At 40.8% G+C, this 17,504-nt stretch overlaps 1 protein-coding gene across 1 annotated transcript in view; it reads left to right on the top strand.

The window, feature by feature from the left end:
* OCA2 (OCA2 melanosomal transmembrane protein) overlaps window positions 1-17,504 on the top strand; it is a gene marked incomplete at its 5' end in the record, with an annotated part of 205,733 nt that overhangs the window by 183,609 nt on the left and 4,620 nt on the right. The gene's annotated exons all lie outside the window — the stretch shown is intronic.

The raw sequence follows: 17,504 nt of genomic DNA, 5'->3' as shown, positions 1-17,504 counted from the left end.
TTCTTTTCCTCCCTTCCCTCCTTCCTTCCTTCCTTCCTTCCTTCCTTTCTTTTTTCTTTCTTCCTTTCTCTCTTTCTTTCTTTTTCTTTCTTTCTTTCCTTTTTTCTTTCTTTTTTTCCCTTTTCTTCTGAGCTGAGTGGCTGACAGAGTCTTGGTGCTCCGGCTGGGTGTCAGACCTGAGACTCAGAAGAGGGAGAGCTGAGTACAGGACATTGGCCCACCAGAGACCTCCCAGCCCCATGTTATATCAAATGGTGAAAACTCTCCCAGAGATCTCTATCTCAACGCTAAGACCCAGCTCCACTCAATGACAAGCAAGCTACAGTGCTGGACACCCTATGGCAAACAACTAGAAAGACAGGAACATAAGCCCACCCATTAGCAGAGAGGTTGCCTAAAATCATAATAAGTTCAGAGACACCCCAAAACACACGACTGGACGTGGTCCTTCCCACCAGAAAGAGAAGATCCAGCCTCATCCACCAGAACACAGGCACCAGTCCCCACCATCAGGAAGTCTACAGAACACACTGAACCCACCTTACTCACTGAGAGCAGACACCAAAAACAACAGGAACTACAAACAGGAAGCCTGTGAAAAGGAGACCCCAAATACAATAAGTTAAGCAAAATGAGAAGACAGAGAAATACACAGCAGATGAAGGAGCAAGGCAAAAACCTTACCAGACCAAAAAAATGAAGAGGAAATAGGCAGCCTACCTGAAAAAGAATTCAGAGTAATGAGATTAAAGATTATCCCAAATCTTGGAAATAGAATGGAGAAAATACAATAAACTTTTAACAAGGACCTAGAAGAACTAAAGAGCAAACAAACAATGATGAACAACATAATAAATGAAATTTAAAATTCTCTAGAAGGAATTAATAGCAGAATAACTGAGGGAGAAGAATGGATAAGTGACCTGGAATATAAAATAGTGGAAATAACTACTGCAGAGCAGAATATAGAAAAAACAATGAAAAGAACTGAAGACAGTCTCAGAGACCTCTGGGACAACATTAAACGCACCAACATTCAAACTATAGGGGTCCCAGAAGAAGAAGAGAAAGAAAAAGGGACTGAGAAAATATTTGAAGAGATTATAGCTGAAAACTTCCCTAATATGGGTAAGGAAATAGTCAGTCTAGTCCAGGAAGTGCACAGAGTCCCATACAGGATAAATCCAAGGAGACACATGACTAGACATATACTAATCAAACTATCAAAAATTAAATAAAAGAAAAAATATTAAAAGCACCAAGGGAAAAGCAACAATTAACAAACAAGAGAAAGCCCATAAGGTTAAAAGCTGATCTTTCAGTAGAAACTCTGCAAGCCAGAAGGGACTGGCAGGACATATTTAAAGTGATGACAGGGAGAAACCTGCAACCAATATTACTCTATCCAGCAAGGATCTCATCCCGATTTGATGGAGAAATTAAAACCTTTACAGAAAAGAAAAAGCTAAGAGAATTCAGCACCACCAAACCAGCTTTACAACAAATGCTAAAGGAACTTCTCTAGGCAGGAAACACAAGAGAAGGAAAAGACCTACAATAACAAACCCCAAACAATTAAGAAAATGGTAATAGGAACATACATATTGATAACTACCTTAGAGGTAAATAGAATAAATGCTCCAACCAAAAGATGTAGACTGGATGAATGGATACAAAGACAAGACCCATATATATGCTGTCTACCAGAGACATACTTCAGACTTAGGGACACATACAGACTAAAAGTGAGGGGATGGAAAGAGATATTCCATGCAAATGGAAATCAAAAGAAAGCTGGAGGGCTTCCCTGGTGGCGCAGTGGTTGAGAGTCCACCTGCTAATGCAGGGGACACGGGTTCATGTCCCAGTCTGGGAAAATCCCACATGCTGTGGAGCGGCTGGGCCCGTGAGCCATGACTGCTGAGCCTGCGTGTCTGGAGCCTGTGCTCCACAACGGGAGAGGCCACAACAGTGAGAGGCCCACATACCGAAAAAAAAAAAAAAAAAAAAGAAAGCTGGAGTAGCAATTCTCATATCAGACAAAATACACTTTAAAATAAAGACTATTATAAGAGACTTAGAAGGACATTACATAATGATCAAAAGATCAGTCCAAGAAAAATATACAATTGTAAATATTTATGCACCCAATATAAGAGCACCTCAATACATAAGGCAAATGCTAACAGCCAAAAAAGGGGAAATCGACAGTAACATAATCATAGTAGGGTACTTTAACACCCCACTTTCACCAATGGACAGATCATCCAAAATGAAAATAAATAAGGAAAAACAAACTTAAAATGCTATATTAAAAAAGACAGACTTAATTGATATTTATAGGACATTCCATCCAAATACAACAGAATACACTTTCTTCTCAAGTGCTCCTCGAATATTCTCCAGGATAGATCATATCTTGGGTCACAAATTAAACTTTGGTAAATTTAAGAAAATTGAAATCATATCAAGTATCTTTTCCAACCACAACACTATGAGACTAGATATTAATTACAGGAAAAAATCTATAAAAAATACAAACAAATGGAGGGTAAACAATACACTACTAAACCAAGAGATCATTAAAGAAGTCAAAGAGGAAATAAAAAAAATACCTAGAAACAAATGACAATGAATACAAGATGACCCAACACCTATGGGATGCAGCAGAAGCAGTTATAATAGGGAAGTTAATAGCAATGCAATCCTACCTCAGGAAACAAGAAACATCTCAAATAAACAACCTAACCTTACACCTAAAACAATTAGAGAAAGAAGAACAAAAACCCCAAAAGTCAACAGAAGGCAAGAAATCATAAATATCAGATCAGAAATAAATGAAAAAGAAATGAAAGAAACAATAGCAAAGATCAATAAAACTAAAAGTTGATTCTTTGAGAAAATAAACAAAATTGATAAAACATTAACAAGACTCATCAAGAAATAAAAGAAGACTCAAATCAATAGAATTAGAAATGAAAAAGGAGAAGTAACAACTGACACTGCAGAAATACAAAGGATCATGAGAGATTACTACAAGCACCTATATGCCAAAAAAATGGACAACCTGGAAGAAATGGACACATGCTTAGAAAAGTACAACCTTCTGAGACTGAACCAGGAAGAAATAAAAAATATAAGCAAACCAATCACAAGCACTGAAATTCAGACTGTGATTAAAAATCTTCCAACCAACGAAAGCCCAGGACCAGATGGCTTAACAGGTGAATTCTAAAAAACATTTAGAGAAGAGCTAACACCTATCCTTCTCAAACTTTTCCAAAATATAGCAGAGGGAGGAACACTCCCAAACCCATTCCATGAGACCACCATCACCCTAATACCAAAACCAGACAAAGATGTCACAAAAAAAGAAAACTAAAAGCCAATATCACTGATGAACATAGATGCAAAAATCCTCAACAAAATACTAGCAAACAGAACCCAACAGCACATTAAATGGATCATACACCATGATCAAGTAGGGTTTATCCCAGGAATGCAAGGATTCTTCAATATAAGCAAATCAATCAATGTGATACACCATATTAGCAAATTGAAGGAGAAAAATTATATGATCATCACAATAGATACAGAAAAACCTTTTGACATACTTCAACACCCATTTATGATAAAAGAAAAAAAACCCTCCAAAACATAGGCATAGAGGGAACTTACCTCAACGTAAGGAAGGCCATATATGACAAACCCACATCCAACATTGTGCTCAGTGGTGAAAAACTGAAACCATTTCCCCCTAGAGCAGGAAAAAATCCAATGCTGCCCACTCTCACCACTATTATTCAACATAGTTTTGGAAGTTTTAGCCACAGCAATCACAGGAGAAAAAGAAATAAAAGGAATCCAAATTGGAAAAGAAGTAAAATCGTCACTCTTTGCAGATGACATGATACTATACATAGAAAATCATAAAGATGCTACCAGAAAACTACTAGAGCTAATCGATGAATTTGGTAAAGTAGCAAGATACAAAATTAATGCACAGAAATCCCTTGCATTCCTATACACTAATGATGGAAAATCTGAAAGAGAAATTACAGAAACACTCCCATTTACCATTGCAACAAAAAGAATAAAATACCTAGGAATAAACCTACCTAAGGAGACAAAAGACCTGTATGCAGAAAATTATAAGACACTGATGAAAGAAATTAAAGATGATACAAATAGATGGAGAGATATCCCATGTTCTTGGATTGGAAAAATCAACATTGTGAAAATGACTATACTGCCCAAAGCAATCTACAGATTCAATGCCATCCCTATCAAACTACCAATGGCATTTTTCACAGAACTAGAACAAAAAAATTCACAATTTGTATGGAAACATCAAAGACCCTGAATAGCCAAAGCAATCTTGAGAAAGAAAAGAGGAGCTGGAGTAATCAGGCTCCCTGACTTCAGACTATACTACAAAGCTACAGTCATCAAGACAGTATGGTACTGGCACAAAAACAGAAATATAGATCAATGGAGCAGGATAGAAAGCTCAGAGATAAACTCACACACATATGGTCACCTTATCTATGATAAAGAAGGCAAGAATATACAATGGAGAAGAGACAGCCTCTTCAATAAGTGGTGCTGGGAAAACTGGACAGCTACAGGTAAAAGAATGAAATTAGAACACTCCCTAACACCATACACAAAAATAAACTCAAAATGGATTAATGACCTAAATGTAAGGGCAGACACTATAAAACTCTTAGAGGAAAACATAGGCACTACACTCTCTTACATAAATCACAGCAAGATCCTTTTTGACCCACCTTCTAGAGAAATGGAAATAAAAATAAACAAATGGGACCTAATGAAACTTAAAGGCTTTTGCACTGCAAAGGAAACCATAAATAAGATGAAGAGACAAGCCTCAGAATGGGAAAAAAATATTTGCAAATGAAGCAACTGGTCAAGGATTAATCTCCAAAATATAGGAGCAGCTCATGCAGCTCAATATCAAAAAAACAAACAAACCAATCCAAAAATGGGCAGAAGACCTAGATAGACTTTTCCCCAAAGAAGATATACAGGTTGCCAAAAAACACATGAAAGGATGCTCAACATCACTAATCATTAGAGAAATGCAAATCAAAACTACAATGAGATATCATCTCACACCAGTCAGAATGGCCGTCATCAAAAAAATCTACGAACCATAAATGCTGGAGAGGGTGGGAGAAAACGGAACCCTCTTTCACTGTTGGTGGGAAAGTAAATTGATATAGCCTCTATGGAGAACAGTATGGAGGTTCCTTAGAAAACTAAAAATAGAACTACCATATGACCCAGCAATCCCACTACTGGGCATATACCCTGAGAAAACCATAATTCAAAAAGAATCATGTACCACAATGTTCACTGCAGCACTATTTACAATAGCCAGGACATAGAAGCAACCTAAGTGTCCATCAACAGATGAATGACTAAAGACGATGTGGCACATATATACAATGGACTATTACTCAGCCGTAAAAAGAAATTAAATTGAGTTATTTGTAGTAAGGTGGATGGACCTAGAGTCTGTCATACAGAGTGAAGTAAGTCAGATAGAGAAAATCAAATACCGTATGCTAAAACATATACATGGAATCTAAAACAAAAAAAAGGCTCTGAAGAACCTAGGTGCAGGACAGGAGTAATGATACAGACATAGAGGATAGACTTGAGGACCCAGGGAGGGGGAAGGGTAAGCTGGGATAAAGTGAGAGAGTGGCATTGACATGTATACACTACCAAATATAAAATAGATAGCTAGTGGGAAGCAGCTGCGTAGCACAGGGAGATCAGCTCTGTGGTTTGTGACCACCTAGAGGAGTGGGATAGGGAGGGTAGTAGGGAGAGGCAAGAGGAAGAGGAAATGGGGATACATGCATACCTGTGGTTGATTCACTTTGTTATACAGCAGAACATTGTAAAGCATTTATACTCCAATAAGGATGTTAAAAAATAAAATAAAATAAAATGAGGAAGATACATTTATAAGCAAAAAAAAAAAAGAAACTCAATATCAAAAAAACAACCCAGGGGACTTTCCTGGTGGTCCAGTGGTTAAGAATCCGCCTTCCAATGCAGGGGATGTGGGTTCAATCCCTGGTCAGGGAACTAAGATCCCACATGCTGGGAGGCAACTGAGCCCGTGGGCCACAACTAGAGAGAAGCCTGCACTCCACAACTAGAGAAAAGCCCAGGCACCACAACAAAGAGCCTGTATGCCACAACAAAAGATCCCACGTGCCGCAACTAAGACCTGATGCAGCCTAAATAAATAAATAAATAAATAACAAAAAAACCCACCCCAACCCAATCAAAAATGGGCTGAAAACCTAAATAGACATTTCTCCTAAATAGACATGGTCTCCAATACAGATGACCAATGAACACATGAAAAGATGTCCAATATTGCTAATTTTTAGAGAAATACAAATCAAAACCACAATGAAATATCTCCTCACACTAGTCAGAATGGCTATCATCAAAAAGTCTACAAATAATAAATGCTGGGAAGGGTGTGGAGAAAAGTAACCCTCCTACACTGTTGGTGGGAGTGTAAATTGGTGCAGTCAGTATGGAAAACTGTATCAATATTCCTTTCAAAACTAAAAGTAAAGCTACCATATGACACAGCAATTGCACCCCTAGAATCTATATATAGAATATATCCAGAAAAGATGAAAACTGTAATTCAAAAAGATACATGCACCACAATGTTCATAGAAGCACTATTTACAATAGCCAAGACATGGATGTGATATATATACATATAATGGTATATTACTCAGCTCTAAAAAAGAATGAAATATTGCCATTTGCAGCAACATGGATGGACCTAGAGAATATCATACTAAGTTAGACAGAGAAACACAAATATTATTTGATATCACTTATATGTTGAATCTAGAAAATAATATAAAATGAATGTATATACAAAAAATAGACTCACACACAAAAAAACAAACTTATGGTTAAAGGGGAAAGGGAGGAAGTATAAATTAGGAGTATGGGATTAATAGACACAAACTACTATACATAAAATAGATAAGCAACAAGGGTTTATAACACAGGCAAAAATATTCAATATCCTGTAATAACCTATAATGGAAAAACATCTGAAAAAATATAACTAAATCACTTTGCCATACACATGAAACTAACACAGTATTGTAAATAAACTATACTTCAGTAAAAAGTAAAATTAAAAATAAAATAATAAAAATGATAATGAGTACCAAGAAAAGAAAAGAAAAGAAAAAATACTCCTTTTTTCCCAGTTAAAATGGCAGGCAGGTATTGCTGAGACCAATAGTATCTCGTCATGCTGCAGTGGGTATGAATTCCTCATTGGCAATGGACCACTTGCCAGAAAACGAAAGGCCCTTTCAATTTCATGTTTCACATTGCCAGGGTGAAATGGCTCAGCAGGTTAATTTGTTCCTGAGCACTTCTGGATTCAGAGAAAGGAATGGGGAGATCTTCAAGGATCAGAGTGAGGGAAGGGGTAGCAGCTGGTCCCCCTGGCTGTGTGATGACTTGGGCAGGGTGAGAGGGCTGTGTGGGGACAAAAAGGTAAAGTCAGGAGCTTTGTGGCTCAAACTCTTTCCCTGGAGAGTGAATGAGGCAGAGACATGAGCAAAGGCTAAGCTGACTTCTCTCATGTACAGCCCTTGCTCAACCTTTGCTCATTTGATTTCTATCCACTTTTTCAGGAAAGTAGAATGGATGGCACTGTGGGGACTACTATTCCCCTTAAACTCTCTCTGCATAGCCTGACCTCCTTCCCCCAGATCCACTTTTCAGTCATCCCTTTGCATGAGGTCTTTTGGTTTCCTGAAGGCCTTGTAACATGGGAAGCAGAACATTAACTTACTAAGTCTCACTGAGCTCTGTTTCTTTTAAGAATGCTTTCAGCTACAGGTAACAGAAACCTGATTAACAGAGGCTTACACAGTCAGGGAAATCATCTCTTCTCATATAACAAGAAGCTGAGGGTCAGAGGGCTGGCAAACATCAGCTTGATGTCTTGTAATATTAGAAGCAGGTCTCCACAATTCTCTTGGCCTATCCCTCTCATCACAGATGTTTCATGGCTGCATCCAAAGCAGAAAGCATGGAGGAGAACTGGTACCAATACATTTTTATCACGAGGACAAAAGCTATGCCAAAAGGCTCACAAACAGGTTGCCCCCATGGCTTATTGGTCAGCCAAATGAGAAAAGCAGAGTGGATAAGCTACCTAAGCAGGTGGGGTACAGGGAAGCCACAGAGAAGAAGTCTAGCCAGCCAGCACGTCCTACACAAACATTGGAAAAAGATTGTGTCAGCTGTCATAGTGGAAAGAATGCTAGATTTGAATTCAGAAGACCTTGATCAAAATCTCAAATCTGCTAAACTTTGTAACCATGAGCAAACCACTGAACATTTCTATTATATTGATTAGAATGGTTTGGGTTATAAGGAAAGGAAGATACAAAACAAGATGGTGTCAGCAACCGGAAGAGTATCTCCTGTGACAGGCAGTCAGTGGTGGAGCAAGTCTAGAGGTGTCTCAGGGCTTCTTCGTGTCTCCATCTACATGCTCTGCCACCCATCAACGACACTTAGAGCTGGCCCCACACTCGGGCTGGAAACAGCTCCAGGAATCTCATCACCACACAACAATGGATGGTACCCAGAAAAAGCAGCAGGACTACTCTCTTTTGTAAAGTTTTTTCTCAAAATCAGGGAAATCATTACCAGAAGTTGCCCTCTCCCCCAAGAAGACACCTCACAATGTCTCCTTGACACCAAATAGCTTTGGCTGGCCCACTCATGTTGGTCACTGGCAAGGGGCAGGAATCCATCTGACTGTCCCTGCCCCGTCATCAGTGGGGAGGAGATATAGGGGAGTCAGCTACCTCTGTGTTAAATGACAACTTTCCCTGGGCATCTCACAGGATAGTCCTGAGGTTCACTTAAGATTATGAATGTGAGAGTACCATTCAGATGTCAATGGTTGTTTCAGTAGTTTAATAAGATGTTAGCAGGCTTTTGATCGTTCCCCACATGGCATGGGTTCCATGTGGTGGGGAGAAAGAAGTCCTAGGTGTCACTACTCTGGCTCAGGCCACCTGGCCAGTTTCCATTTACAGAGGTGTGAATTAGAAGTTGGGCTGTGCACACAAAGAGCTGCTGCCTGTCTTGGCATGTCTGGGTAATCCTACATGAAAACTAATGTATGGATCTAGAGGCAGAACAAGAACATTTTCCAAAACTATTCTCTGCCGTGCTCTTGATGACCATTTTCAATGTTTATAAAGAACCTTCAATCTAATGTCCTATGTCAACCAATCCAATCTGAGGTAAATAAACCATGCTCTCAGACCAGTGGTAATGTTTCATTTGACAGAAAACATAAAAATTAATTTTATGCACTGGAATTCCCTTTGGAAAGTATTAATAGAACTACCTGCCACTCAGGATATGAACTTGACCTAAAGGAAGCAACCGATTTTAATGTAGCCGTGTGCTGCCTGGATTACCCACAATCTCTAGACAACTTTGTCAAGGACACCATGCATACTTGGACCTAAAGCAGTCTTCATTTTTGTTTGTTTTCTGTGTCCCACAGTAGATATTTAAATTATTTTTAGTTTGTTTTTATCCAAATAATACGTGAATTTGGCAACAAGTAAAATAAAACAGCTCAGATTTGTCAAGGAAATTAACAACCACAATGTGTTCTACAAGCAACAGAAACTACTGGCTTGGTCATAGGTTCACTCCAGCTGGGAAAACCCATCAGCAACATTCATGCTACCCTGACTATGTAAATGCCACACTGCAGGGCCAAGATGTGCACCAGGATCAAGGTCCAATCAAGTCTTCTTCTTTCTTTAAGCAGATGTTTCATCATCTGCTTAAAATCATGTCATTTTAATTTACTTCAAATTTGGTGACAAATTTCATACCATTTTTGTTGAACCTAGTATTTCTAGTTACTTGTTTTCAACGTAAAGAGAGTAAGGAGGAGAAACTCTGGAGCTGAACTGCAGGAATTTGATTCCCAGCTGTGGGATTTTCTAGTTGTATGACTCTGGGAAAGTTTCTAAGGCTCGCTGGGGTTCTCAAATTTCATAAAGATGGCATTAGGTATGTATTTACTCATGTGCTGCTTCTACTCTGCAGAATCCACTTCTATCATTTCTTTGATAAATTCCTCCCTTCCATTTCATTCTGTCCTTTCTGAGATTTTTCTAGTAGTTGAATTTGGGGTTTCCCATATTGAACTTGTGTATATTATTTTTCCTCTGCATTTTCTTCTTTGACTTTTGCCTCCAGACTTGGGGATGTTTCCTCAACTTTATTTTTCAGTCAACCTGTCTATCTATATACATTTATTTAGTTTAGTAATTACGGATTTAGTCATGAGAACATTTTTCCCTCTGGTTTCCCTTTTTTATTACTTTAATTAAGCTTTTACTTTGAGATAGTTGTATATTCACATGCAGTTGTAAGGAATAATATGAAGAGATCCTATGTACCATTTATCCAGTTTCCCTCAATGGTAATATATTGTGAAACTATACTACAATATCACAGTCAGGATATTGACATTGAAGCAGTCAAGACACAAAACATTTTCATCACTAAAAAAAATCCCTCACATTGTCCTTTTATAGCCACACCCACTTCCTTCCATCCCCACCCCCTACTTAACCCTTGGCAACCACTTACCTATTCTACATTTCTACAACTTTGTCATTTCAAGTATATTATATAAATGGAATCTTATAGGGTGTAACTTTTGGGATTGGCTTTTTTTTTTCTTTAACATCTTTATTGTAGTATAATTGCTTTACAATAGTTTGTTAGTTTCTGCTGTATAACAAAGTGAATCAGCTGTACATATACATATATCCGCATATCTCCTCCCTCTTGCATATCCCTCACACCCTCCTTATCCCACCCCTCTAGGTTGATACAAAGCACTGAGCTGATCTTCCTGTACTCTGTGGCTGCTACCCACCTGCTATCTACTTTACATTTGGTAGTGTATATATGACCATGCCACTCTCTCACTTCGTCCCAGCTTACCCTTCCTCCTCCCCGTGTCTTCAAATCCATTCTCTACAGCTGCATTGTTATTCGTGTCCTGCCTCTAGGTTCTTCAGAACCATTTTCTTTTTTGCTATAGACTCCATATATATGTGTTAGCATACAGTATTTGTCTTTCTCTTTCTGACTTACTTCACTCTGTATGATAGATTCTAGGTCCATCCACCTCACTACAAATAACTCAATTTCATTTCTTTTTATGGCTAAGTAGTATTCCATTGTATATATGTGCCACATCTTCTTTATCCATTCATCTGTTGATGGACACTTAGGTTGCTTCTATGTCCTGGATATTGTAAATAGAGCTGCAATGAACATTGTGATACATGACTCTTCTTGAATTATGGTTTTCTCAAGGTATATGCCCAGTAGTGGGATTGCTGGCTTGTATGGTAGTTCTATTTATAGTTTTTTAAGGAAGCTCCATACTGTTCTCCATAGTGGCTGTACCAATTCACATTCCCACCAGCAGTGCAAGAGTGTTCCCTTTTCTCCACACTCTCTCCAGCATTTATTGTTTGTAGATTTTTTGATGATGGCCATTCTGACTGGTGTGAGGTCATACCTCATTGTAGTTTTGATTTGCATTTCTCTAATGATTAGTGATGTTAGGCATCCTTTCATGTGTTTGTTGGCAATCTGTATATCTTCTTTGGAGAAATGTCTATTTAGGTCTTCTGCCCATTTTTGGATTGGGTTGTTTGTTTTCTTGATAATAAACTACATGAGCTGCTTGTACATTTTGGAGATTAATCCTTTGTCAGTTGCTTCATTTGCAAATATTTTCTCCCATTCTGAGGGTTGTCTCTTCATCCTGTTTATGGTTTCCTTTGCTGTGCAAAAGCCACTAAGATTTATTAGGTCCCATTTGTTTGTTTTTGTTTTTATTTCCATTCCTCTAGGAGGTGAGTCAAAAAGAATCTTGCTGTGATTTGTCTTGGAGTGTTCTGCCTATGTTTTCCTCTAAGAGTTTTATAGTGTCTAGCCTTACATTTTGGTCTATAATCCATTTTGAGTTTATTTTTGTGTATGGTGTTAGGGAGTGTTTTATTTTCATTCTTTTACAGGTAGCTGTCCAGTTTTCCCAGCACCACTTATTTAAGAGGCTCTTTTCTACATTGAATATTATTGCATCCTTTATCAAAGATAAGGTGACCATATGTGCGTGGGTTTATCTCTGGGCTTTCTATCCTGTTTCATTGATCTATATTTCTGTTTTTGTGCTAGTACCATAGTGTCTTGGTTACTATAGCTTTGTAGAATAGTCTGAAGTCAAGAAGACTGATTCCTCCAGCTCCATTTTTCTTTCTGAAGATTGCTTTGTTTGTGTTTCCAAACAAATTGTGAATTTTTTTGTTCTAGTTCTGTGAAAAATGCCACTGGTAGTTTGATAGGGATTGCACTGAATCTGTAGATTGCTTTGGGTAGTATAATCATTTTCACAATGTTGATTCTTCCAATCCAAGAACATGGTATATCTCTCTATCTGTTTGTATCATCTTTAATTTCTTTCATCAGTGTCTTATAGTTTTCTGCATACAGGTCTTTTGTCTCCTTAGGTAGAATTATCCTAGGTATTTTATTCTTTTTGTTGCAATGGTAAATGGGAGTGTTTCCTTAATTTCTCTTGGTTTCCCCTTTTTGGCTTTTAATATTTTTTCTTTGTATTCAGTTTCTGTTAGTTTGATTAATATGTGTCTTTTCATGTTCCTCCTTGGTTTTATCCTGTATAGGACTCTCTTCCTTTCTTGGTCTTGGATGACTATTTCCTTTCCCATGTTAGGGAATTTTTTGACTATAATCTCTTCAATATTTTCTCAGGTCCTTTCTCTTTCTCTTCTTCTTCTGGGACTTATTTGAATGTTGATGCTTTTAATGTTGTGTCCAATGTCTCTGAGACTGTCCTCATTTCTTTTCATTCTTTTTTCTTTATTCTGCTCCATGGCAGTGATTTCCACCATTCTGTCTTCCAGCTCACTTATCCATTCTTCTGCCTCAGTTATTCTGCTATTGATTCCTTCTAGTGTATTTTTCATTTCAGTTATTGTATTGTTCATCTCTGTTTTATTGTTCTTTAGTTCTAGAGCTTGTATGTTGCTTTCTTATTTTAATTTGTTTTTCTGTCTGCTGTTCTGATTGGGCGATTGCCATTATTCTGTCTTCTGGATCACTTATTTGTTCTTCTGCATTATTTAGCCTGCTCTTCATTGCTTCTAGATTGACTTTTATCTTGGCAATTGTGTTGTCTTATTTGAATGTTTCATCTTTATAGTTTCCATTTCCTTGTTGCACTGATCTGCATTTCTATCGATAATCTTTCTTAAATCTTTTAGCATTTTTATTACCTCCTTTTTGAACTCAGGTTCTAGGAGAATGGAGAGGTCTGTTTCATTGTTTGTTCTTTCAGGGGATTTCTCTTGTTCTTTTATTTATTTATTTGTTTGTTTGTTTATTTTCTTGGCCACACCATGCAGCTTGTGGGATCTTAGTTCCCCGACCAGGGATGAAACCCAGGCCCTCAGCAATGAAAGCACATGGGCCTAACCACTGGACTGCCAGGGAATTCCCTTTTGTTCTTTCAATTGGCAGTAGTTCCTCTGCTTTTTCATCTTAGTTAAATTTCTTTTTTTCTATGAATTTAGGAGAAATAATTGTATACTCTGGTCTTGATGGGCTTTCTTTAATGAAGGAACATCCCTCTGTAGACTGAGTCCAGTTTTTTGGTGTGAGGCCTGTTTTTGCTATGGATGCCTGCCATGTCTTTCCTCAGAGTCTGCTGGCCCTTATCCACTTGATAAGGGGTGTGATTGGTGTAGTGATGCCCAGAGCCTGCACTGGATGTTCGGTGGGGCCTTCTCTTGGCTGTCACAGCCCTGTCAGGGCAGGATCTGTTTTCCAGTTGTTGGAGTAGAAACCCTGAGGGTAGCATTCTATAAGGCTCTATTGCCCTTAAGTGTGTGCTGTATCCACAAGGAGGTGAGCATTGAAGGAAGTGAAGCCTGTGTGGTCACAGCAGGCCTAAGTGCCACCCATACAGCCATCCACAGCTCTGCCCAGAAGCACTGCAAAGTTGCATCCCTTTCTCTGATTTGTTCATCCCAGACCTAGTGCTAGGCTGTCACTGGTGACCAGGGTGTTGTGACTACTGGAATTGAGGTGGTTGTGCTGCCCCTGGGACCTAGGCTGCCTCTATGGTAGGGCTCTCCCAGGGCCTGTCTGTCACAGATCTATCTCCCACCTGCATTGTGAAAGGTGAGCAGAACTGGAGTGCTCCCACCAGGAAAGGAACCACTGTGTACTCCTCCCCAGGGGCTGTCCACTGAACATGTGTGACTCTGTTGTACCACCCACCACCTGGTATGTGCACCAACAAGGTCCACTGCTGCCAGACCTGCACCTGAAACTACCAGTGCTGTGGCCAAGCTCACAAAGCCTACCACCACCAGAGCCATGCCCTGGTATGAGCATGTTGACCATGGTGTTCCTAGGGGGACCTGCACCGTGACCTGCGTGTGCTGATAATCGGGCTCCTTTGGCCAACCTGTACCCAGCTCTGTGTGTGCTAAAGATGGGCTCTGAGTTTTGGCCCAGACTACACTCCAGGGCCTCTAGAGCTGGACCAAATCCTCTCCCAAGGTCCCTCTGTTGAAGCCCAAGTTTCAGAGCCTAGCCACTGTGCACTGTATCATCCCTGCTCAGCCCATGTTCTGGGGTGGGAAGTGTCACGATGTAGCAGCTGTCAGCACCAGTCTCTCCACCCTGATTACTAGCAAGCCAGTACACACGCTCTCCTTGCGAGTAGAGTTCAGCCCCCTCCAGTCCATCTATCTGACCTGGCAGACCTCTGTGAAGAAGCAGGGGGTTCCCAGGGAGAGGGACCACCTGTGTGGTCTTTCCTCTTTCACAACTCCCTCCCAGCGGGACCGGTCCCTTCATGATGCCTTTTTCTTTTTCTGTCCTGCTCAGTTACATGTGAATCTTTCTTGCTGCTTTGGTTGTATAAGAGATTTCTGTCAGCTTTCAGTTGGTTTTCTGTGAAATTTGTTATTCATGTAGATGTATTTTTGATGTGTTTTTTGGGGAAGGTGAGTTCCACATCCTCCTACTCTGCCATCTTGATTGGGAGCAAAGGGAGTATGTTTTCAACCATTAATCCCCAACACAAGAGAAGGAAAATGTGGCCTGTTATTTTTAGAGGCCACCCAGGTTCCTGAATGTGACCCTGAATCATGTGTGAAGTTCTGTTTTGTCCAGAAGCAGAGGTCTCCATGTTAAATCCTGGAGTAGCAGTGTTTGTGGTGGCAGAGCAGATGCTGCCCAGCTACCGATGTGTGTGCTCTGTGATAGAGGTCTGCAGGCAGGGCCCTCTGAGGAACATTGGCTTCCCTGTGGTAGCAGACTTGTCAGACCCTGTGAAATAATACCCAGGCAAGATGACTCTGTGTGGAATCTCTCCAGAGCAAGAGTCAGCTTGCTGGCAGGGTGACTGGATGGGCACATTGGTATGTCAGCACCTAGCTGGGACCAGTGCTGCCGTAAAATTTGTACATTGCCACCTGCTTGGAACCCTTCAAATGCTCTGCATGGCTGTCGACAGAAAGGCCTCAGGCTTACATCATGCAGCCTGAGCCCTACCCTCTTTGATCTTCCTCTGGAGTCAGAATGCCTGGTTCGAGTCTTGGGCCCACCCACTTCCTAGCACCAACAAGTCAGCATGTTGCCTCTCTGCACCTCAGTTTCTTCATGGGGACACGGGGACCTCAATGCTCAGCCCCCTGAGCGTTTGCTCTCTGCCTCTCTGATCTCACGCCCATTGCACATCTCCCACGTGGTGTCATGCCTTGTCTCTCCACTAACAGGCTCCCTGTGAGCCCCTGGAGGATGTGAGCTGATTTCCATGGGGAGTGGCTTACTGGGGTTAGAGGGTGAGCCTGCTTAGGGTTGGGCAGTTAGGAAGAAGCTAATGGAAGTCTGGGGTGGGGGGAAAGTGGGAGCAGAGGCAGATCTCAGAATTGAGATGGAAATCCAGACTCAGTTCTTGCCATAACAAATAGACAAACTTTGGGGATTTTTTATCTTACAAGTTCTTGCCTTCTCGGTAAGGATGGCTCAGTTGGGTCCCTGCTTAGAGTCTCACAAGGCCATGATCAAGGTGTCTGCAGGATGTGCTCCCTTCTGGTGGCTCTGAGGATGGGTCTGCTTCCAACCTCACTCAGGTTATTGGCAAATCCAGTTCCTTGGAGCTGTAAGACTGAGTCTCTTTTCCCTAGCTGGCTGTGGCCACTCTAAAGTCTGTCCTGTGCAGGCAGCTTGGGTGATGTTGGCCTGTCACACCCTCCCCTGCTATGGGGCAGCTGTCCCTCTCTCCTTGGTGATGGGCTTGTCCCTCCTGCCCTCCCACCTCCATTGCCCCCTCCCTAAAACTCTGGATGGGTCCATACACTTTGAACTACACTGAGGAATAGGGGGACTGTCACAAAATGGGGCATCAGAAACACAGTGACCACAAGCAGATTGGGGCTTGGGCTTGATGGGCTTGGAGCTCTGGGGAGATGCTGGAGGTTTTTATTGAGCTCTTAACATCTAAAGTCATATTATTGACATGTCAAATATATTTAATCCTTAGAGAAGGCATGTAAATGGATGCGTCGTGCTATTTCAGAAGTTTTCACCAAAACCCCCCTAGTCAAACTTTTACATGGAGTAAAGGCAGGGAGAGTGAGATGAGGCTCTTCATGATGCTTTGTGCTGGCAGCCTGTGGGCCTGGTGCATAATGAATCCTACCAGATTGGATGCCTTTGTGTTTCAGGAGAGTGTAAGGACTGAGTGGAGAGGGGACATGTGTGCAGCTGAGCACTCACACGACACCTGCAAAGGCCTTTCATGGGTAACGGAATGGGTGCCATGGTCCTCCTCCATGGAGAAACCTCATAGGTCACATGGCTCTGAGGTTATTTATTCCTCACTTCTCTCTGTGCTCAGTGTTCCAGCATGGAGTTCTGGGCCAATGTAGCACTGAAGGGCACAGCTTCCTTGGTCCTTGCCCTCCTGCTCTGCTGTCCAGTCTTAGAAAGACCAGCCCCTCAGGCCCGTGAGGGCTGTTGGAAGCTACAGATTTGTGTCTCACAGTTCATAGTCCTCGGCAATGCACAATGCCAGAACTGAACTAACTTGGCTGAGCCTGGGTCGTGCACCCATCCCCAAACACTGACCTCTGCGGGTGGGGACTGAAAGATGCCAATGGGCTTCACTAAGTAAATTTACCCTTCCCTGAACCCATCTCTCTGTTGGGGGCTGGGTTTGAGTCACATCCTTCACTGTGAGGCCGCACTTGTGTACGTGTATGCACATAGTTTCCCTGCAGATCATGTGTGCTGTCAAAAAGGCCCAA

Source organism: Tursiops truncatus, chromosome 7 (genome assembly GCF_011762595.2).
Source record: "Tursiops truncatus isolate mTurTru1 chromosome 7, mTurTru1.mat.Y, whole genome shotgun sequence".
NCBI classification, from domain to species: Eukaryota; Metazoa; Chordata; class Mammalia; order Artiodactyla; family Delphinidae; genus Tursiops; species Tursiops truncatus.
Note: the sequence above shows the minus strand (reverse complement) of the source record. Positions and strands in the feature narration are given on the sequence as shown.